The sequence below is a fragment of the Rhinoderma darwinii genome, chromosome 3 (genome assembly GCF_050947455.1).
Source record: "Rhinoderma darwinii isolate aRhiDar2 chromosome 3, aRhiDar2.hap1, whole genome shotgun sequence".
NCBI classification, from domain to species: Eukaryota; Metazoa; Chordata; class Amphibia; order Anura; family Rhinodermatidae; genus Rhinoderma; species Rhinoderma darwinii.
The window spans coordinates 410506478-410530292 of NC_134689.1; the positions used below are offsets into that span (position 1 = coordinate 410506478).

The 23815-nt window shown below is 41.8% G+C and overlaps 11 non-coding genes across 11 annotated transcripts; all 11 read left to right on the plus strand.

Annotated features, from left to right (window-relative positions):
- Positions 1 to 15364: 15364 nt before the first annotated feature.
- Positions 15365 to 15446, plus strand: TRNAS-GCU (transfer RNA serine (anticodon GCU)). Its single transcript has one exon. It is a non-coding gene; the product is annotated as a tRNA-Ser (tRNA).
- Positions 15447 to 15825: 379 nt separating this feature from the next.
- On the plus strand, positions 15826 to 15907 carry TRNAS-GCU (transfer RNA serine (anticodon GCU)). Its single transcript has one exon. It is a non-coding gene; the product is annotated as a tRNA-Ser (tRNA).
- Positions 15908 to 16301: 394 nt separating this feature from the next.
- Positions 16302 to 16383, plus strand: TRNAS-GCU (transfer RNA serine (anticodon GCU)). The gene has a single exon. It is a non-coding gene; the product is annotated as a tRNA-Ser (tRNA).
- Positions 16384 to 17254: 871 nt separating this feature from the next.
- TRNAS-GCU (transfer RNA serine (anticodon GCU)) lies at positions 17255 to 17336 on the plus strand. Its single transcript has one exon. It is a non-coding gene; the product is annotated as a tRNA-Ser (tRNA).
- Positions 17337 to 17715: 379 nt separating this feature from the next.
- On the plus strand, positions 17716 to 17797 carry TRNAS-GCU (transfer RNA serine (anticodon GCU)). Its single transcript has one exon. It is a non-coding gene; the product is annotated as a tRNA-Ser (tRNA).
- A 394-nt stretch (positions 17798 to 18191) lies between these two features.
- TRNAS-GCU (transfer RNA serine (anticodon GCU)) lies at positions 18192 to 18273 on the plus strand. The gene has a single exon. It is a non-coding gene; the product is annotated as a tRNA-Ser (tRNA).
- Positions 18274 to 21084: 2811 nt separating this feature from the next.
- Positions 21085 to 21166, plus strand: TRNAS-GCU (transfer RNA serine (anticodon GCU)). Its single transcript has one exon. It is a non-coding gene; the product is annotated as a tRNA-Ser (tRNA).
- Positions 21167 to 21570: 404 nt separating this feature from the next.
- Positions 21571 to 21652, plus strand: TRNAS-GCU (transfer RNA serine (anticodon GCU)). Its single transcript has one exon. It is a non-coding gene; the product is annotated as a tRNA-Ser (tRNA).
- Positions 21653 to 22541: 889 nt separating this feature from the next.
- TRNAS-GCU (transfer RNA serine (anticodon GCU)) lies at positions 22542 to 22623 on the plus strand. Its single transcript has one exon. It is a non-coding gene; the product is annotated as a tRNA-Ser (tRNA).
- Positions 22624 to 23026: 403 nt separating this feature from the next.
- Positions 23027 to 23108, plus strand: TRNAS-GCU (transfer RNA serine (anticodon GCU)). The gene has a single exon. It is a non-coding gene; the product is annotated as a tRNA-Ser (tRNA).
- Positions 23109 to 23512: 404 nt separating this feature from the next.
- Positions 23513 to 23594, plus strand: TRNAS-GCU (transfer RNA serine (anticodon GCU)). Its single transcript has one exon. It is a non-coding gene; the product is annotated as a tRNA-Ser (tRNA).
- Positions 23595 to 23815: the final 221 nt, after the last annotated feature.

The window sequence follows — 23815 nt, forward strand, 5'->3', positions numbered from 1 at the left end:
GCTTAACCCCTAAGAAGCCTCGATCGCTATTGAACGCGGCTTCTAAGGGGTTAATTGGCGGGGACCACGGCGATCGGTCCCTGCACACTAAGCTGTGATAGCCTGCTGTCGGAAACCGCAGGTATCACAGCTCAAACATGCACCGGGAAAAGATGGCGCCGTGTTAACTCAGGTCAGTACTATTACTGAGCTGAGCAAGAACGATGCGCTCAGCAGGACGTAATAGTACTGACCTGAGCGCGAAGGGGTTAATCTTTTCCTTGGTTAATCTTTTCCTTTTATTAGCCAGTCTCAGAAATGGCTTTTTCTTTGCCACTCTGCCCTGAAGGCCAGCATCCCGGAGTTGCCTCGTCACTGTAGACGTTGACACTGGCGTTTGGTGGGTACTATTTAATGAAGCTGCCAGTTGAGGACCTGTGAGGCGTCTATTTCTCAAACTAGAGACTCTAATGTACTTGTCTTGTTGCTCAGTTGTGAACCTCCCACTTCTCTTTCTACTCTGGTTAGAGCCTGTTTGTGCTGTCCTCTGAAGGGAGTAGTACACACCGTTGTAGGAAATCTTCAGTTTCTTGGCAATTTCTCGCATGGAATAGCCTTAATTTCTAAGAACAAGAATAGAGTGTCGAGTTTCACATGAAAGCTCTCTTTTTTCTAGCCATTTTGAGAGTTTAATCGAACCCACAAATGTAATGCTCCAGATTCTCAACTAGCTCACAGGAAGGTCAGTTTTATAGCTCCTCTAAACAGCAAAACTGTTTACAGCGATGCTAACATAATTGCACAAGGGTTTTCAAGTGTTTTCTAATCATCCATTAGTCTTCTAACACAGTTAGCAAACACAATGTACCATTAGAACACTGGAGTGATGGTTGCTGGAAATGGGCCTCTATACACCTATGTAGATATTGCAATAAAAACCAGACTTTGCAGCTAGAATAGTCATTTAGCACATTAACAATGTATAGAGTGTATTTCTGATTAATTTAATGTTATCTTCATTAAAAAAAACTGTGCTTTTCTTTCAAAAACAAGGAAATTTCTAAGTGACCCTGAACTTTTGTACGGTAGTGATATATATATATATATATATATATATATATATATATATATATAGCAGACATAAAATGGTGACAGCACCCTGCGACACTAATGCCACCTAAACCACTAAATATAAATAAATATGCACTAAAGCTAAATCTACTTACAAATAGGGAGGTTCTTAGTGCACATTTTGATCAAAAAGTGTTAGCCCACCTGCTAGGTTAGGCAGGTGGGCTAACAGGTGGGCTAACACTTTTTGATCAAAATGTGCACTGAGAACCTCCCTATTTGTAAGTTGATTTAGCTTTAGTGCATATTTATTTATATTTAGTGGTTTAGGTGGCATTAGTTTCGCAGGGTGCTGTCGCCATTTTATGTCTGCTGTATATCTGCAGTCATAGGTGTTCTTGCACCTGCATACATTTTGTATCACTTAGTTGGATTGTGCTGTTCACATTTTTGTTGTGTTTATGGGATCTATATATATATATATATATATATATATATATATATATATATGTGTGTGTGTGTGAAGGGGTTAAGGATTGTTTCATGTACAGATTAGCCTTACTATTCACACAATAGCACCCAAGTGTAAATGCCATGTATAAAAATGATTGTCACTGTTTGTGCAATTGATAAATGTAAACAGTTGTCTTCTGACTTTTCCTTCTGAACTTCATTGTTAGTATATCTCCCCAGTGTATACAGCGGTAATGGGCACAGAATCCCGGTATAGTCCAGCTGTCCTTATAGTCCGTCCTTAAAGTCCATGTGAGCCAGCGATACATCAGGACATTGGAAAATACAATAATGTTACTGTTTTAGCAGAAACATAGTCAGTATGGCTAGCAGGTGGCAGTATCAGTCAGTGATGATGACGACTCCTGATCATGAAGAAACCTGCAGGAGAAAACTGGAGTCGGTAAGAAGTGAGAATTTTACATCGGAGAGGGGGGCTGTGATTTAAATTACTGGGGGACATATGACTGACACGTATGTAACAAGCACTGTATAATGGGGACAGTGACTGCCACCTTGTATAATGGGGACAGTGACTGGTACTTTGTGTAATGGGGACCCTGACTGGCACTTAGTATAATGGGGCATGTTCCTGGTATTTCGTAGGTACTACATACAACTCCTCCATGTCTCCTCTATACAAGTTCTTCTAAATCTTCCGAATTATCTTATGATGTTCTCTAGATTTTTGATGTATACTCCTCCACTCTAATATTTTTAGTATACAAACCAAAAAACGTAGTTTTATTTAATGAGTAACAATATTTTGCACGTATTTGGTATGGTGGCCGATCGGTCTAAGGCACTGGATTAAGTCTACTATTGTCTGTATCTTTTCCGTAGGCACATTCACCTCTCATCATTTTAGTAGAACAGACTATCAATACAGAGAAGAATATCAGCATGAATGGATCTATAATACAAAAAATATTTTCGGCGTTTCACTGGTGATTTAAAACCCTGCACATTATGTGTGATAAAGGAGTACGATTATTGATTAACCAGTTCAGGACCGGGCTATTTTGCGCCTTCAGGACCAGACACCGTTTAGCCATTTTTAGAACGTGTTAGTTAAATGGCTATAACTTTTTTATTTGTTGGGCTAACTACGTGATTTTTGCGACGTTTTTCCCTAGACAATGCAGGTTTCTTATTTTATCATTTTTAGACCTTTGGGTAACTTTATATATATTTTTTCTTTCTTTTACACTTGGTTTTTCCCCTGTTACTAGGGCTGCACAGCAGCCCCAGTTACAGGGGAAATCAGCCCTCTCATAGTGACGATTGTCACTAATAGGGCTGTGCTGGGTCTAGTAAGACCCAGCAGCAGTCTGTCAGTAACGGCACCCGGCGATCATGTGACCAGTCACATGATCACTGGGAGGAATAGAGACAGCGCCGCTGCTGCTGTCTCTATTCATATACACAGCATTCATTGAGCGCTGTGTAAAAAGACATCGGAGAAGACAGAAGCAGCAAAAGCTGCTTCTATCCTCTCCTCAGGGTCCCCGGCTGTCACTGACAGCCGGAGACCCGACATTCAGCTGCCCGATCGCGCGGGCATCAAGTTAAAACCCGAGCTCGGGTTTTAAGGACCCTCACCGCTCGCCGTAAAAATACAGCCAGCGGTCGGGAACCAGTTAAGATAAATCTGGTCAGAGTTAGCTAACAGTCAAAAAGTGCCAGCAGAAATGAGAATATGAGAAGCAAACAGGGAACACAAGGAGAAAATAAAAAATAAAAAAGAGGGTGGTAGGGGGAATGGAAGAGGAAGAAAAAGTCATAGAGAATACAAAAAGAATGAACCATACCCAACAAATGGTCAAATATTACCTAGTCTCATAGGACTAACAATGCTGGGACCCCCATCAATACAGAGAGTAGAAGGGCTGCAGTGTTGCTTTAGTATTGCCTCTTCTTTAGTTTCTCCTTGTAGAGTGGTGCTCCTGATTAGAGATGAGTGAACCGGGACAACCGAACCCGGTTTCGGTCCGAACTTCTGGAAAAGTTCGGTTCGCAGCGAATCCGAACTTCACCGGATTTGGCCGAACCCGTTTTGACCGAACCCAGGCAAACATATTATACAAATCGGCAGCCACATATCTCTATCAATCACTGATAGAGAAAAAAGGCTGATGATTAAAAATAAAATAAAGACCATTTCATACGTACCTGGTCGTTGTCTTGGTGACGAGTCCCTCTACTTCCTCCAGTCTGACCTTCTTTTCTGACGCGGCAGCCTGTGATTGGCTGAAGAGGCTTCTGCAGCCTGTGATTGGCTGCAGAGGCCTCTGCAGCCTGTGATTGGCTGCAGCGCTCACATGGGCTGCATCGTCATCAAGGAATGTCGGGCCGGATGTCGAGAGGGATGCGTCACCAAGGCAACGGCCAGGAGACCGGACTGGAGGAAGCAGGGAGTTCCCGGTAAGTATGAACGTCTTTTTTTTTACAGGTTACTCTATATTGTGATCGGTAGTCACTGTCCAGGGTGCTGAAACAGTTACTGACGATCAGTTAACTCTTTCAGCACCCTGGACAGTGACTATTTACTGACGTCGCCTAGCAACGCTGCCGTAATGACGGGTGCACACATGTAGCCACCCATCATTACGGGGCCTCATGCACACGACCGTAAAAACACCCGTTATTACGGGTCGTAATTACGACCCGAAATAGCGGGCCCATAGACTTCTGTTAGCCACGGGTACCTTCCCGTTTTCTCACGGGAAGGTGCCCGTGCCGTTAAAAAGATAGAACATGTTCTATTTTTTTATTTTACGGGCCGTGCTCGTAATTACGACTCGTAATTACGAGCACGGCCGGGCACGGCTGGGCACGGGCAGCCGGCCGCTTTTGCCAGCCGTGCTGTCATTATAATTATAGCAGCATGGCCCGTAAAATAGAAAAATAGAACATGTTCTATTTTTTTAACGGCACGGGCACCTTCCCGTGAGAAAACGGGAAGGTACCCGTGGGTAACAGAAGTCTATGACCCCGTTATTGCGGGTCGTAATTACGACCCGCAATAACGGGTGTATTTACGGTCGTGTGCATAATGGAAGCACGGCTCGGAAAAACGACCGGCTGCCTGTGGCTGGCCGTGCTCATCTCCTGAAATACTCTGTGCTGCCTTAAACTCTGTGGACAGGTCAGGATCCTGTTTCTTTTAAATGCTGCTAGGGAACCCGATCGATTCACTATATAAGGCTGCGCTACAGTGCAGTGTTTGTGTATATATGGGTATGTTTGTGCATATGTGTTTGTGTATATGTTTGTGTATATATGGGTGTATTTGTGTATATGTTTGTGTGTAGATGTTTGTGTGTGTGTTTTTGTATATGTGTGTGTTTGTGTTTGTGTATATATGTGTGTTTGGGTATGTGTCTTTGTCTGTTTTTGTTTTTATATGTGTGTTTGTGTATATGTGTGTGTGTGTTTATGTGTGTTTGTGTATATATGGGTGTGTTTGTGCATATGTGTTTGTGTATATGTTTGTGTATATGTGTATGTATATATGGGTGTATTTGTGTATATGTTTGTGTGTAGATGTTTGTGTGTGTGTTTTTGTATATGTGTGTGTTTGTGTATATGTGTGTATATGGGTGTGTATTTATGTGTGTGTGTGTTTGTGTATATATGTGTGTGTTTGTGTATATGTGTTTGTGTATATGTGTGTATTTGTGTATATGTTTGTGTTTGTGTGTATATGTGTGTGTTTGGGTATGTGTGTTTTTGTTTCTATATGTGTTTGTGTATATGTGTGTGTATATGTGTGTGTGTTTGTGTATATCTTGTTGTGTTTGTGTATAACTGTGTATATGTGTTTGTGTATATGTGTGTGTGTTTGTGTATATGTGTGTGTTCGTGTATATGTGTGTGTTTGGATATGTGTGTTTTTGTTTGTATATGTGTGAGTTTGTGTATACGTGTGTGTTTGTCTGTTTATGTGTGTGTGTGTGTGTGTGTGTGTGTATATCTTGTTGTGTTTGTGTATATATGTGTGTGTTTGTGTATGGTTGTTTGTTTGTGTGTGTGTGTATCTTGTTGTGTTTGTGTATATATGTGTGTGTTTGTGTATGGTTGTTTTTTTTGTGTGCGTGTATATATGTGTGTAGGTGAGTAGAAGTATTGGTATTGTTCACATTGATAACTGTTTTTTTATGTTGTTGCAGATTTTGATGTACCGATTGGACTACATCTTCGATTCGTTGGACTACTGTGTAGATCTAAGTTTTTTCAAATTTTAATAAAATGGTTAACGAGGGTTTTGTTGGGGATTTCTTATTTCAATAAAAAAGAATTGTCTTTGTGTTTTTTTTTAAACTTTATTAGTGCCTAGACAATGGCAGTTGGCTGATTGACAGCGTCCATTATTAAGGTGGTACTTAGTGTTAGCCGGTGCAGAGGCTAACACTAACCACCCATTATTACCCCAGTACCCACCACCACCAGGGGTGCCAGGAAGAGCTTGGTACGATCCAGTACCCGACCATCTGTTGTGATGGTCGGGTACTGGGGCGGCTGCAGGCTGGTATTATGAGGCTGGGAAGGGCCAAAAACAGTGGACTAGAGTCACTAGAGAATCTTTAAATATTATGAAGAGGGGGAAAGAAACCACTGAACTAAGATCTTAAAGATCTCTAGGGTGTAACCCATCTGGTCCCGGGGCCTTGTGTACATTTATTTTATTGAACTTAGCTTGGACCATATCTACATTCAGCCAATTCAGTATATCAACTGATATATTAACAGCACTGGCAACGGCTAGATCAGCTGCTCTTTCTTCTGTTGTAAATACAGAGCTTGAGAACCCATTTAGTAACTCTGCCTTCTCTTGAGCCCCTGTTACCAACTCCCCATTACCACTATCTAGGGATCCTACATGTTCAGACCTTGATTATTTTGCCTTTACATACTTGAAGAATTTTTGGGGGATTTGTTTTACTATCCTTGGCCACCTGCCTTTCATTTTGTATTTTTGCTGATTTTATTACCTTTTTACAGATTTTATTAAGATCGGGGAGTCCGTGCACTCCCCCTTCTATTCCCCCTAAAGCCTAGGCTAATACCCCTCTAACGAGAGGTCCCTTAGCTCCCAAACTGAAACACCTACCTTAGGAATCCTAGGCAGGATTCCGGTAGTGTGTGGGGTTCGGGATTCCCAAGCAGGCTTCGGCCTGGCCGCGTGATCAGGCGGGGACTGGCAGCTCCATATGGTTGGAAGCGCCGGCAAAAACATCCTCGTTGCGCCGCATAGCAGGCCTCAGTCGCCGGCTATGACGCGGCAGCACCTCAATGAATAGCCGCGACCGGAAATTACGTCGTGCTACTTTCGGTCCGCGGCCATCTTGGAGGGCGGGACATTTCTAAACGCCCGCATTTAAAGGGACTCGCACAGGTATGTAGTTAGAGCTGATACCTCTAACTTGGATATATATCTTGTGGATTACATATTGCATTGGTTAGTACTAGAGATGAGCGAACCGGGACAACCGAACCCGGTTTCGGTCCGAACATCGTGAAAAGTTCGGTTCGCAGCGAATCCGAACTTCACCGGGTTCGGCCGAACCCGTTTTGACCGAACCCGGCTAAATTTTGGCTCCTGCCACATGTTAGATCTAAAATGGAGTATTTCAAAATATCACCTGACATCAGGCTACCCCATAATGCCTTGCAAACGGCACTCCCAGCCAATCGGGAGGCAGCATAGGGGCGGGCTCAAGCCTGCAATAAAAGTCTATGCACGGAGCTCAGCGGCCATTTTAGAGACAGGAGCTGTAGGGATAGCATCTCTGTGCAGTAAGGGAAAGCTTTAGGAATCTAAAAGCCAGGAATCCAGCAATCGAAGGGGCTCATCCACTACTCTACTCTCAACATCCAAATTGCAATTCAAATTCTCCATTTGCCATTTGCCATTCTTCATTGCCATTTGCCAAGCCAGTGTGTGAATAAGCTTTTAGAAGGCGCTCATCCCCGTTGCAGGGGTTAACATCGAACTTGCAATACAGGCAGCCTTTGTAGTACTACAACGCCCAGCAATCCCTGAGTGCACCGTGGCAGATAGAAATTCTCATTCATTGCCATTTGCCAAGCCAGTGTGTGAATAAGCTTTTAGAAGGGGCTCATCCCCGTTGCATGGGTTAACATCCAACTTGCAATACAGGCAGCCTTTGTAGTACTACAACGCCCACCATTCCCTGAGTGCACCGTGGCTGATAGAAATTATTATTCATTGCCATTTGCCAAGCCAGTGTGTGAATAAGCTTTTAGAAGGGGCTCATCCCCGTTGCATGGGATAACATCAAACTTGCAATACAGGCAGCCTTTGTAGTACTACAGCGCCCACCATTCCCTGAGTGCACCGTGGCTGATAGAAATTATTATTCATTGCCATTTGCCAAGCCAGTGTGTGAATAAGCTTTTAGAAGGGGCTCATCCCCGTTTGCATGGGATAACATCAAACTTGCAATACAGGCAGCCTTTGTAGTACTACAACGCCCAGCAATCCCTGAGTGCACCGTGGCAGATAGAAATTCTCATTCATTGGCATTTGCCAAGCCAGTGTGTGAATAAGCTTTTGAAAGGGGCTCATCCCCGTTGCATGGGTTAACATTCAACTTGCAATACAGACAGCCTTTGTAGTACTACAATGCCCAGCATTCCCTGAGTGCACAGTGGCTCATAGAAATTCTCATTCATTGCCATTTGCCAAGCCAGTGTGTGAATAAGCTTTTAGAAGGGGCTCATCCCTGTTGCATGGGATAACATCAAACTTGCAATACAGGCAGCCTTTGTAGTACTACAATGCCAAGCATTCCCTGAGTGCACCGTGGCTGATAGAAATTCTCATTCATTGCCATTTGCCAAGCCAGTGTGTGAATAAGCTTTTAGAAGGGGCTCATCCCCGTTGCATGGGTTAACATCCAACTTGAAATACAGGCAGCTTTTGTAGTACTACAATGCCCAGAATTCCCTGAGTGCACAGTGGCTGATAGAAATTCTCATTCATTGCCATTTGCCAAGCCAGTGTGTGAATAAGCTTTTAGAAGGGGCTCATCCCCGTTGCATGGGTTAACATCCAACTTGCAATACAGGCAGCCTTTCTAGTACTACAACGCCCAACATTCCCTGAGTGCACCGTGGCTGATAGAAATTCTCATTCATTGCCATTTGCCAAGCCAGTGTGTGAATAAGCTTTTAGAAGGGGCTCATCCCCGTTGCTTGGGATAACATCAAACTTGCAATACAGGCAGCCTTTGTAGTACTACAATGCCAAGCATTCCCTGAGTGCACCGTGGCTGATAGAAATTCTCATTCATTGCCATTTGCCAAGCCAGTGTGTGAATAAGCTTTTAGAAGGGGCTCATCCCCGTTGCATGGGTTAACATCCAACTTGCAATACAGGCAGCCTTTGTAGTACTACAATGCCCAGCATTCCCTGAGTGCACAGTGGCTGATAGAAATTCTCATTCATTGCCATTTGCCAAGCCAGTGTGTGAATAAGCTTTTAGAAGGGGCTCATCCCCGTTGCATGGGTTAACATCCAACTTGCAATACATGCAGCCTTTGTAGTACTACAATGCCCACCATTCCCTGAGTGCACCGTGGCTGATAGAAATTCTCATTCATTGCCATTTGCCAAGCCAGTGTGTGAATAAGCTTTTAGAAGGGGCTCATCCCCGTTGCATGGGTTAACATCCAACTTGCAATACAGGCAGCCTTTGTAGTACTACAACGCTCAACATTCCCTGAGTGCACAGTGGCTGATAGAAATTCTCATTCATTGCCATTTGCCAAGCCAGTGTGTGAATACGCTTTTAGAAGGGGCTCATCCCCGGGGTTTTGATTCAACTTGCTGCACTCCAGCACAGCAGTGAAATGTATGGTAAAAAAAAGGTTGTGAAAGGACGGGGTAGAGGAAAAAACACCCATTCCATGTCCTCTTCCAGTCCAAATGTTGGATCTGTTGGTGCCAGACCCGGTACCAGCATTTGTAGCACAAGACATGTGCCCAGTTCCACTAGTAGCAGCAGCCATGTGCCTGCTGGTAGTAGTAGCAGTATCAGCAAGCCAGACTTGTCCATCTCCTGCGGTCGGCGGGTTACTTTAGACAATACGGCCATTGTGGACTGGTTGGCTGGCTCGCGGTCATCTCAGCAGGAAGACTCTGACGATCTGGCTTCAAGCCAGGTTTCGTCGTTGGATTCCAGATCCTCTACAGTTCCTTGGCACAGTGACAGTAGTAAAATGGGTATTTCTAGCGTTTCCATTCCATCATCTATGTCTTCACTCCCCCTTCCTAGCAGGAAGCCATCTTTCCTGAGAGTACTAAGAGACATCTCCTCGGGTGCGAAGGAAGATACTGAACAACATAGTGATGATGATTTGTTTTCCGCGAGTCAGCCAACGGAGTGTGTTGCGGCGGTGGAGGTGGAAGCGGTGTCCGAGACGCATAGATGTGGTAGTGGGGGTGTTGGTGGTAGCCGTGGTGGCAGACGCAGTAATGAGGGGGGCATGGAGCCCGCCATGATGTCACATCACATTCACAACACAGTGACAGAAGTGGCGGGGATGATGAGGAGGGCTATGATAATGATGTTGTTTTAGACAGGACGTGGGAACCAGGTGACGAGATGATGACGGCGTCAGAGGAGGAGGGTAGTAGTGGCGGCACTGGCAGTGATAAACAGCCAAGCCGAGGTAGGGGCAGAAGTAAATCTGCAAAACGTTGCAGCGGTAGGGTCAGCTCAGGAGCCGGTGACGGCGACACTGCTGCTACTGGAGTAGGCTCCCGAAAAAAGCCTGCCAGACAAGGGGCAAGCTCGGGTGGTGGTGGTGGTGGACGTGGTACTACCTCTTTACGGTACTCTGCCGTGTGGCAATTTTTCTGTACCCTCCCGGAGGACGAAAACATGGCACAGTGCCGTATCTGCAAGCAGAAAGTAAGGCGTGGGCAGGGCAGCAATGTAGGAACTACCGCTCTACGTAAACACATGGAGCGGCATCACAAGGCCATGTGGGACAATCAACATGCCCCACCATCATGTACATCTAATGAAGACCCCTCTGCCGCTGCTGCTGCTGCTCCAAGTCCCTGTCATCTAAGTAGTAGCCAGGCCTTATCCACCATCTCATTGTCATCATCATCACTGTCATCTAGTGCTCCTCCTACGTCCCGTCAGTTATCCATTACGGAATCGTTGTCCAATAAGCAACAATATATACCCAGTCATCCACTTGTTGTGCGGCTTAATTCACACCTGGCTAAGTTGTTGGTGGTGCAGTCGCTGCCGTACCACCTGGTCGACTCCGCCGGCTTCAAGCAATTGATGGCGTGCGCTCAGCCTAGGTGGCGAATACCTAGCCGCCATTACTTCTCCAATTCAGCTGTTCCTGCCTTGCACAAGCACGTGGAGGAAAAGGTGGGCCAGTCCTTGCAATTATCCGTGTGCAGCAGGGTACATGCCACCGTCGACACGTGGAGCAGCAACTATGGACAGGGACAGTACATGTCTTTCACGGCCCACTGGGTCAATATTTTGCAGTCCGATGCACCACCGCAGCAATACCAGGCATTACCACCTCCACGCTTGTATCTTTCTGGTTCAACTCCGGACACCAGGCGCCTACCATCCTCCTACTCCTACTCCTCCTCCTTGCCCTCCTCAATGGAGGTCTTCCCGTCCCCGACAGGACACAGCGTATATTCCACTCCTCCTCCCTCCTCTTTTCATAGGTGCAAGGTGAAGCGCCACAACGCTGTCTTACACCTGCTAAGTCTGGGCGAGAAAAGCCACACAGGGCAGGAGCTGCTGCTGTGCATCAAGGAGGAAATTGCGCGCTGGCTATCTCCTCTGAAACTCACACTGGGCAATGTTGTCTCTGATAAAGGGAAGAACGTTGTGGCTGCACTGCGTCTAGGTCACCTGACACAAGCTCCTTGCATTGCACATGTGATCAATCTGGTCATAACACGCTTCTTAAAGTCATATGTTGGTTTGAAGGGTGTGCTGGCCATGTCCAGGAGGGTTTGCGTTCGCTTTAGACATTCGTATGCATTTAAGAACGCCCTCCTGGACTTGCAGCGCCAAAACAATCTCCCAGAACACAGCCTGATTTGCGACGTTCCAACATGCTGGAATTCCACCCGCCACATGTTGGACCGTCTGTACGAACAGCAGAAAGCCGTTAATGATTTCCTGATGCAGCAGACGGGCAGCGTTTGGAGCCAGTGTAATTTCGAGCTCAGGCACTGGCAGCTGGTTAGAGACGCATGTCGCGTTTTTAGGCCCTTTGAAGAGGCCACACGATTTGTGAGCCGTGACGCTAGCGGAATGAACGATGTTATGCCGCTGATATTCATTCTGGAGCAAACGCTCACAGCAATGATTCAGCAAAGGATGGAGGAAGGATCATATCTGGCTATGGATGTTGAGGAGGAGGAGGAGGATGAGGATGAGGAAACAGGACCTGAAGAGGAGCTGGATTTGGAGATGGAATCACAGGAAGGGATAGGGGACGAGGCAGTCGCACAACATGACAGTGATGATGATGAGTCTGATGACGAACTTGATGATGGACAACCATGGCAGTATGGGGCGGAGATGGAACCAACCGGGCCCTCTGAAACGCTGGCCAGGATGGCGAGCTGTATGCTTTGTTGCTTGCGCACTGACTGTCGTATTGTTAGCATGAAGCAAAGAGATGAGTACTGGATAGCCACACTTTTAGACCCTCGGTATAATGCCAGAATGGGGGAGTTTTTTGCGCCTTCCGAGAGGGAGGCAAAATTGGCTTATTATCAGCTTGTCACGGCTTTCAAACGGCAAACACCTGCTGCAAGCATGTCTGACCAGGGGGCCACTCTCCGCTCCCCACTGTCTCATCGTTCCACCACCTCCGGCAGAGCTACCTCTGCAATAGGCGGCAGCAGTAGCGGCAGCAGCAGCCAATTCAGTATGGAAAATATGATGACAACATTTTTACATCCAATACCCTGACCTGACACACATCGTAGTCACCAAAGGGATGTTCACCATCACCAGCACCTAAACAACCAGGTTCACTCGTACCTGGACTGTGCCCTTTCTCTGTAAGAAATCCTGATCCCAGACCCCATGGACTTCTGGGTCAGCAGATTGGATCATTGGCAAGAACTGGCCCAGTTTGCCATGGGTGTACTGTCTTGTCCACCCTCTAGTGCAGCGTCAGAGAGGGTATACAGCGCGACAGGGGGCTTCTTCACCCCTAAGCGAACAAGATTGTCCGCCAACAGCTTGGAAAATCTCACGTTTCTGAAAATGAATCAAGTGTGGATCGGTGAGGATTTTAAAACCCCTGTGCCTGATGCCACTGATTAGATCTGACATTGCTGCTGCTGCCGCTGCCGCCTGCTACTGCCGCCTGCTACTACGGGATTCTGTCCTTTACACTCTTTTTTTAATGTGCCGCTGTTGGTGCTGCTACTACTTCTACCACCAATCCACCCCCAGTGCCGTCTGCTACAAGCAGGCCTGCCCCACCACAGGGCTTTGTCTGTGACTGTCCAGTCTGTTTTAATGTGCTGCTACTACTACTACTACCACCACTCGTGCTGTCCGTTGGCTACCTCTACTACCACCAATACACCTCCACTGCCGTCTGCTACAAGCAGGCCTGAAGCCAGCCCCACCACAGTGCTTTGTCCTGTGACTGTCCAGTGTCTTTTCATGTGCTGCTACTACTACTACTACCACCACCCGTGCTGTCCGTTGGCTACCTCTACTACCACCAATCCACCCCCAGTGCCGTCTGCTACAAGCAGGCCTGCCCCACCACAGGGCTTTGTCCTGTGACTGTCCAGTCTCTTTTAATGTGCTGCTACTACTACTACCACCACCCTTGCTGTCCGTTGGCTACCTCTACTACCACCAATACACCTCCACTGCCGTCTGCTACAAGCAGGCCTGCCCCACCACAGGGCTTTGTCCTGTGACTGTCCAGTGTCTTTTAATGTGCTGCTACTACTACTACCACCACCCTTGCTGTCCGTTGGCTACCTCTACTACCACCAATACACCTCCACTGCCGTCTGCTACAAGCAGGCCTGCCCCACCACAGGGCTTTGTCCTTTTTCAAGTCTCTTTTAATGTGCTGCTACTACTACTACCACCACCCTTGCTGTCCGTTGGCTACCTCTACTACCACCAATACACCTCCACTGCCGTCTGCTACAAGCAGGCCTGCCCCACCACAGGGCTTTGTCCTGTGACTGTCCAGTGTCTTTTAATGTGCTGCTACTACTACTACCACCGCCCTTGCTGTCCGTTGGCTACCTCTACTAACACCAATACACCTCCACTGCCGTCTGCTACAAACAGGCCTGCCCCACCACAGGGCTTTGTCCTGTGACTGTCCAGTGTCATTTAATGTACTGCTACTACTACTACCACCACCCTTGCTGTCCATTGGCTACTTTTACTACCACCAATACACCTCCACTGCCGTCTGCTACAAGCAGGCCTGCCCCACCACAGGGCTTTGTCCTGTGACTGTCCAGTCTCTTTTAATGTGCTGCTACTACTACTACCACCACCCTTGCTGTCCGTTGGCTACCTCTACTACCACCAATACACCTCCACTGCCGTCTGCTACAAGCAGGCCTGCCCCACCACAGGGCTTTGTCCTGTGACTGTGCAGTGTCTTTTAATGTGCTGCTGCTACTACTACTACTACCACCACCCTTGCTGTCCGTTGGCTACCTCTACTACCACCAATACACCTCCACTGACACTTCTCAAAATTTGTAAAACACTTTTTAGGGATCAGGTTTGGTTATAAAACAGCTGGAAACTAACCAAAGAAAAAAAATGAAAATAAGTTGACGAGGTGGCCGAGTGGTTAAGGCGATGGACTGCTAATCCATTGTGCTCTGCATGCATGGGTTCAAATCCTCGTCGGGTGTTTTTGTAAATGACCCTTATTGTCTTCCAAAGCTTAAGATTGCAGGCAGGGCTAATACTGCCAAAACAGGTTGAAATTTGTTAAGCCGATTAGAGGAGCAGAACTCTAAAAACTTGTGAAACCTTCTAGAAAATGTTTGCATGGAACTATTACTACAAATGTTTTTTTTTGTAGATGTGTTCTAGTAGACCTATATATACACTCATCTAGTTCTTGCATGCCATTTAATGACATTTTTATAAACAAGAAAACATTTGATTTTAAATAAGGGAAAATAAATTTAGAATACATATTACTGACACTTCTCAAAATTTGTAAAACACTTTTTAGGGATCAGGTTTGGTTATAAAACAGCTGGAAACTAACCAAAGAAAAAAATGAAAATAAGTTGACGAGGTGGCCGAGTGGTTAAGGCGATGGACTGCTAATCCATTGTGCTCTGCATCCCATCCTCGTCGGGTGTTTTTGTAAATGACCCTTATTGTCTTCCAAAGCCCAAGATTGCAGGCAGGGCTAATACTGCCAAAACAGGTTGAAATTTGTTAAGCCGATTAGAGGAGCAGAACTCTAAAAACTTGTGTAAATGATAAACCTTCTAGAAAATGTTTGCATGGAACTATTACTACAAATGTTTTTTTTGTAGATGTGTTCTAGTAGACCTATATATACACTCATCTAGTTCTTGCATGCCATTTAATGACATTTTTATAAACAAGAAAAGATTTGATTTTAAATAAGGGAAAATAAATTTAGAATACATATTACTGACACTTCTCAAAATTTGTAAAACACTTTTTAGGGATCAGGTTTGGTTATAAAACAGCTGGAAACTAACCAAAGAAAAAAATGAAAATAAGTTGATGAGGTGGCTGAGTGGTTAAGGCGATGGACTGCTAATCCATTGTGCTCTGCATGCATGGGTTCAAATCCCATCCTTGTCGGGTGTTTTTGGAAATGCAAAGCCCAAGATTGCAGGCAGGGCTAATACTGCCAAAACAGGTTGAAATTTGTTAAGCCGATTAGAGGAGCAGAACTCTAAAAACTTGTGAAACCTTCTAGAAAATGTTTGCATGGAACTATTACTACAAATGTTTTTTTTTGTAGATGTGCTCTAGTAGACCTATATATACACTCATCTAGTTCTTGCATGCCATTTAATGACATTTTTATAAACAAGAAAAGATTTGATTTTAAATAAGGGAAAATAAATTTAGAATACATATTACTGACACTTCTCAAAATTTGTAAAACACTTTTTAGGGATCAGGTTTGGTTATAAAACAGCTGGAAACTAACCAAAGAAAAAAATGTAAATAAGTTGACGAGGTGGCCGAGTGGTTAAGGCGATGGACTGCTAATCCATTGTGCTCTGCATGCATGGGTTCAAATCCCATCCTCGTCGGGTGTTTTTGTAAATTACCCTTATTGTCTTCCAAAGCCCAAGATTGCAGGCAGGGCTAATACTGCCAAAACAGGTTGAAATTTGTTAAGCCGATTAGAGGAGCAGAACTCTAAAAACTTGTGAAACCTTCTAGAAAATGTTTGCATGGAACTATTACTACAAATGTTTTTTTTTGTAGATGTGTTCTAGTAGACCTATATATACACTCATCTAGTTCTTGCATGCCATTTAATGACATTTTTATAAACAAGAAAAGATTTGATTTTAAATAAGGGAAAATAAATTTAGAATACATATTACTGACACTTCTCAAAACTTGTAAAACACTTTTTAGGGATCAGGTTTGGTTATAAAACAGCTGGAAACTAACCAAAGAAAAAAATGTAAATAAGTTGACGAGGTGGCCGAGTGGTTAAGGCGATGGACTGCTAATCCATTGTGCTCTGCATGCATGGGTTCAAATCCCATCCTCGTCGGGTGTTTTTGTAAATTACCCTTATTGTCTTCCAAAGCCCAAGATTGCAGGCAGGGCTAATACTGCCAAAACAGGTTGAAATTTGTTAAGCCGATAAGAGGAGCAGAACTCTAAAAACTTGTGTAAATGATAAACCTTCTAGAAAATGTTTGCATGGAACTATTACTACAAATGTTTTTTTTTGTAGATGTGTTCTAGTAGACCTATATATACACTCATCTAGTTCTTGCATGCCATTTAATGACATTTTTATAAACAAGAAAACATTTGATTTTAAATAAGGGAAAATTAATTTAGAATACATATTACTGACACTTCTCAAAATTTGTAAAACACTTTTTAGGGATCAGGTTTGGTTATAAAACAGCTGGAAACTAACCAAAGAAAAAAATGAAAATAAGTTGACGAGGTGGCCGAGTGGTTAAGGCGATGGACTGCTAATCCATTGTGCTCTGCATCCCATCCTCGTCGGGTGTTTTTGTAAATGACCCTTATTGTCTTCCAAAGCCCAAGATTGCAGGCAGGGCTAATACTGCCAAAACAGGTTGAAATTTGTTAAGCCGATTAGAGGAGCAGAACTCTAAAAACTTGTGTAAATGATAAACCTTCTAGAAAATGTTTGCATGGAACTATTACTACAAATGTTTTTTTTGTAGATGTGTTCTAGTAGACCTATATATACACTCATCTAGTTCTTGCATGCCATTTAATGACATTTTTATAAACAAGAAAAGATTTGATTTTAAATAAGAGAAAATAAATTTAGAATACATATTACTGACACTTCTCAAAATTTGTAAAACACTTTTTAGGGATCAGGTTTGGTTATAAAACAGCTGGAAACTAACCAAAGAAAAAAATGAAAATAAGTTGATGAGGTGGCTGAGTGGTTAAGGCGATGGACTGCTAATCCATTGTGCTCTGCATGCATGGGTTCAAATCCCATCCTTGTCGGGTGTTTTTGGAAATGCAAAGCCCAAGATTGCAGGCAGGGCTAATACTGCCAAAACAGGTTGAAATTTGTTAAGCCGATTAGAGGAGCAGAACTCTAAAAACTTGTGAAACCTTCTAGAAAATGTTTGCATGGAACTATTACTACAAATGTTTTTTTTTGTAGATGTGCTCTAGTAGACCTATATATACACTCATCTAGTTCTTGCATGCCATTTAATGACATTTTTATAAACAAGAAAAGATTTGATTTTAAATAAGGGAAAATAAATTTAGAATACATATTACTGACACTTCTCAAAATTTGTAAAACACTTGTTAGGGATCAGGTTTGGTTATAAAACAGCTGGAAACTAACCAAAGAAAAAAATGAAAATAAGTTGACGAGGTGGCCGAGTGGTTAAGGTGATGGACTGCTAATCCATTGTGCTCTGCATGCATGGGTTCAAATCCCATCCTCGTCGGGTGTTTTTGTAAATTACCCTTATTGTCTTCCAAAGCCCAAGATTGCAGGCAGGGCTAATACTGCCAAAACAGGTTGAAATTTGTTAAGCCGATTAGAGGAGCAGAACTCTAAAAACTTGTGAAACCTTCTAGAAAATGTTTGCATGGAACTATTACTACAAATGTTTTTTTTTGTAGATGTGTTCTAGTAGACCTATATATACACTCATCTAGTTCTTGCATGCCATTTAATGACATTTTTATAAACAAGAAAAGATTTGATTTTAAATAAGGGAAAATAAATTTAGAATACATATTACTGACACTTCTCAAAATTTGTAAAACACTTTTTAGGGATCAGGTTTGGTTATAAAACAGCTGGAAACTAACCAAAGAAAAAAATGTAAATAAGTTGACGAGGTGGCCGAGTGGTTAAGGCGATGGACTGCTAATCCATTGTGCTCTGCATGCATGGGTTCAAATCCCATCCTCGTCGGGTGTTTTTGTAAATTACCCTTATTGTCTTCCAAAGCCCAAGATTGCAGGCAGGGCTAATACTGCCAAAACAGGTTGAAATTTGTTAAGCCGATAAGAGGAGCAGAACTCTAAAAACTTGTGTAAATGATAAACCTTCTAGAAAATGTTTGCATGGAACTATTACTACAAATGTTTTTTTTTGTAGATGTGTTCTAGTAGACCTATATATACACTCATCTAGTTCTTGCATGCCATTTAATGACATTTTTATAAACAAGAAAAGATTTGATTTTAAATAAGGGAAAATAAATTTAGAATACATATTACTGACACTTCTCAAAATTTGTAAAACACTTTTTAGGGATCAGGTTTGGTTATAAAACAGCTGGAAACTAACCAAAGAAAAAAATGAAAATAAGTTGACAAGGTGGCCGAGTGGTTAAGGCGATGGACAGCTAATCCATTGTGCTCTGCATGCATGGGTTCAAATCCCATCCTCGTCGGGTGTTTTTGGAATGACCCTTATTGTCTTCCAAAGCCCAAGATTGCAGGCAGGGCTAATACTGCCAAAACAGGTTGAAATTTGTTAAGCTGATTAGAGGAGCAGAACTCTAAAAACATGTGTAAATGATAAACCTTCTAGAAAATGTTTGCATGGAACTATTACTACAAATGTTTTTTTTTGTAGATGTGTTCTAGTAGACCTATATATACACTCATCTAGTTCTTGCATGCCATTTAATGACATTTTTATAAACAAGAATAGATTTGATTTTAAATAAGGGAAAATAAATTTAGAATACATATTACTGACACTTCTCAAAATTTGTAAAACACTTTTTAGGGATCAGGTTTGGTTATAAAACAGCTGGAAACTAACCAAAGAAAAAAAAAAATGAAAATAAGTTGACGAGGTGGCCAAGTGGTTAAGGCGATGGACAGCTAATCCATTGTGCTCTGCATGCATGGGTTCAAATCCCATCCTCGTCGGATGTTTTTGTAAATGACCATTATTGTCTTCCAAAGCCCAAGATTGCAGGCAGGGCTAATACTGCCAAAACAGGTTGAAATTTGTTAAGCCGATTAGAGGAGCAGAACTCTAAAAACTTGTGTAAATGATAAACCTTCTAGAAAATGTTTGCATGGAACTATTACTACAAATGTTTTTTTTTTGTAGATGTGTTCTAGTAGACCTATATATACACTCATCTAGTTCTTGCATGCCATTTAATGACATTTTTATAAACAAGAAAAGATTTGATTTTAAATAAGGGAAAATAAATTTAGAATACATATTACTGACACTTCTCAAAATTTGTAAAACACTTTTTAGGGATCAGGTTTGGTTATAAAACAGCTGGAAACTAACCAAAGAAAAAAATGAAAATAAGTTGACGAGGTGGCCGAGTGGTTAAGGCGATGGACTGCTAATCCATTGTGCTCTGCATCCCATCCTCGTCGGGTGTTTTTGTAAATGACCCTTATTGTCTTCCAAAGCCCAAAATTGCAGGCAGGGCTAATACTGCCAAAACAGGTTGAAATTTGTTAAGCCGATTAGAGGAGCAGAACTCTAAAAACTTCTGTAAATGATAAACCTTCTAGAAAATGTTTGCATGGAACTATTACTACAAATGTTTTTTTTTGTAGATGTGTTCTAGTAGACCTATATATACACTCATCTAGTTCTTGCATGCCATTTAATGACATTTTTATAAACAAGAAAAGATTTGATTTTAAATAAGGGAAAATAAATTTAGAATACATATTACTGACACTTCTCAAAATTTGTAAAACACTTTTTAGGGATCAGGTTTGGTTATAAAACAGCTGGAAACTAACCAAAGAAAAAAAAAAAAAAAATGAAATGAAAATAAGTTGACGAGGTGGCCGAGTGGTTAAGGCGATGGACAGCTAATCCATTGTGCTATGCATGCATGGGTTCAAATCCCATCCTTGTCGGGTGTTTTTGTAAATGACCCTTATTGTCTTCCAAAGCCCAAGATTGCAGGCAGGGCTAATACTGCCAAAACAGGTTGAAATTTGTTAAGCCGATTAGAGGAGCAGAACTCTAAAAACTTGTGTAAATGATAAACCTTCTAGAAAATGTTTGCATGGAACTATTACTACAAATGTTTTTTTTTGTAGATGTGTTCTAGTATACCTATATATACACTCATCTAGTTCTTGCATGCCATTTAATGACATTTTTATAAACAAGAAATGATTTGATTTTAAATAAGGGAAAATAAATTTAGAATACATATTACTGACACTTCTCAAAATTTGTAAAACACTTTTTAGGGATCAGGTTTGGTTATAAAACAGCTGGAAACTAACCAAAGAAAAAAATTAAAATAAGTTGACGAGGTGGCCGAGTGGTTAAGGCGATGGACTGCTAATCCATTGTGCTCTGCATCCCATCCTCGTCGGGTGTTTTTGTAAATGACCCTTATTGTCTTCCAAAGCCCAAGATTGCAGGCAGGGCTAATACTGCCAAAACAGGTTGAAATTTGTTAAGCCGATTAGAGGAGCAGAACTCTAAAAACTTGTGTAAATGATAAACCTTCTAGAAAATGTTTGCATGGAACTATTACTACAAATGTTTTTTTTGAAGATGTGTTCTAGTAGACCTATATATACACTCATCTAGTTCTTGCATGCCATTTAATGACATTTTTATAAGCAAGAAAATATTTGATTTTAAATAAGGGAAAATAAATTTAGAATACATATTACTGACACTTCTCAAAATTTGTAAAACACTTTTTAGGGATCAGGTTTGGTTATAAAACAGCTGGAAACTAACCAAAGAAAAAATTGAAAATAAGTTGACGAGGTGGCCGAGTGGTTAAGGCGATGGACAGCTAATCCATTGTGCTCTGCATGCATGGGTTCAAATCCCATCCTCGTCGGGTGTTTTTGGAATGACCCTTATTGTCTTCCAAAGCCCAAGATTGCAGGCAGGGCTAATACTGCCAAAACAGGTTGAAATTTGTTAAGCCGATTAGAGGAGCAGAACTCTAAAAACATGTGTAAATGATAAACCTTCTAGAAAATGTTTGCATGGAACTATTACTACAAATGTTTTTTTTTGTAGATGTGTTCTAGTAGACCTATATATACACTCATCTAGTTCTTGCATGCCATTTAATGACATTTTTATAAACAAGAAAAGATTTGATTTTAAATAAGGGAAAATAAATTTAGAATACATATTACTGACACTTCTCAAAATTTGTAAAACACTTTTTAGGGATCAGGTTTGGTTATAAAACAGCTGGAAACTAACCAAAGAAAAAAAAAATGAAAATAAGTTGACGAGGTGGCCTAGTGGTTAAGGCGATGGACAGCTAATCCATTGTGCTCTGCATGCATGGGTTCAAATCCCATCCTCGTCGGATGTTTTTGTAAATGACCATTATTGTCTTCCAAAGCCCAAGATTGCAGGCAGGGCTAATACTGCCAAAACAGGTTGAAATTTGTTAAGCCGATTAGAGGAGCAGAACTCTAAAAACTTGTGTAAATGATAAACCTTCTAGAAAATGTTTGCATGGAACTATTACTACAAATGTTTTTTTTTTGTAGATGTGTTCTAGTAGACCTATATATACACTCATCTAGTTCTTGCATGCCATTTAATGACATTTTTATAAACAAGAAAAGATTTGATTTTAAATAAGGGAAAATAAATTTAGAATACATATTACTGACACTTCTCAAAATTTGTAAAACACTTTTTAGGGATCAGGTTTGGTTATAAAACAGCTGGAAACTAACCAAAGAAAAAAATGAAAATAAGTTGACGAGGTGGCCGAGTGGTTAAGGTGATGGACTGCTAATCCATTGTGCTCTGCATGCATGGGTTCAAATCCAATCCTCGTCGGGTGTTTTTGGAAATGACCCTTATTGTCTTCCATAGCCCTAGATTGCAGGCAGGGCTAAAATACTGCCAAAACAGGTTGAAATTTGTTAAGCCGATTAGAGGAGCAGAACTCTAAAAACTTGTGTAAATGATAAACCTTCTAGAAAATGTTTGCATGGAACTATTACTACAAATGTTTTTTTTTGTAGATGTGTTCTAGTAGACCTATATATACACTCATCTAGTTCTTGCATGCCATTTAATGACATTTTTATAAACAAGAATAGATTTGATTTTAAATAAGGGAAAATACATTTAGAATACATATTACTGACACTTCTCAAAATTTGTAAAACGCTTTTTAGGGATCAGGTTTGGTTATAAAACAGCTGGAAACTAACCAAAGAAAAAAATGAAAATAAGTTGACGAGGTGGCCGAGTGGTTAAGGCGATGGACTGCTAATCCATTGTGCTCTGCATGCATGGGTTCAAATCCCATCCTCGTCGGGTGTTTTTGGAAATGACCCTTATTGTCTTCCAAAGCCCAAGATTGCAGGCAGGGCTAATACTGCCAAAACAGGTTGAAATTTGTTAAGCCGATTAGAGGAGCAGAACTCTAAAAACTTGTGTAAATGATAAACCTTCTAGAAAATGTTTGCATGGAACTATTACTACAAATGTTTTTTTTTGTAGATGTGTTCTAGTAGACCTATATATACACTCATCTAGTTCTTGCATGCCATTTAATGACATTTTTATAAACAAGAAAAGATTTGATTTTAAATAAGGGAAAAAAAATTTAGAATACATATTACTGACACTTCTCAAAATTTGTAAAACACTTTTTAGGGATCAGGTTTGGTTATAAAACAGCTGGAAACTAACCAAAGAAAAAAAATGAAAATAAGTTGACGAGGTGGCCGAGTGGTTAAGGTGATGGACTGCTAATCCATTGTGCTCTGCATGCATGGGTTCAAATCCCATCCTCGTCGGGTGTTTTTGTAAATGACCCTTATTGTCTTCCAAAGCCCAAGATTGCAGGCAGGGCTAATACTGCCAAAACAGGTTGAAATTTGTTAAGCCGATTAGAGGAGCAGAACTCTAAAAACTTGGGTAAATGATAAACCTTCTAGAAAATGTTTGCATGGAACTATTACTACAAATGTTTTTTTTTGTAGATGTGTTCTAGTAGACCTATATATACACTCATCTAGTTCTTGCATGCCATTTAATGACATTTTTATAAACAAGAAAAGATTTGATTTTAAATAAGGGAAAAAAAATTTAGAATACATATTACTGACACTTCTCAAAATTTGTAAAACACTTTTTAGGGATCAGGTTTGGTTATAAAACAGCTGGAAACTAACCAAAGAAAAAAAAATGAAACTAAGTTGACGAGGTGGCCGAGTGGTTAAGGCGATAGACTGCTAATCCATTGTGCTCTGCATGCATGGGTTCAAATCCCATCCTCGTCGGGTGTTTTTGTAAATGACCATTATTGTCTTCCAAAGCCCAAGATTGCAGGCAGGGCTAATACTGCCAAAACAGGTTGAAATTTGTTAAGCCGATTAGAGGAGCAGAACTCTAAAAACTTGTGTAAATGATAAACCTTCTAGAAAATGTTTGCATGGAACTATTACTACAAATGTTTTTTTTTGTAGATGTGTTCTAGTAGACCTATATATACACTCATCTA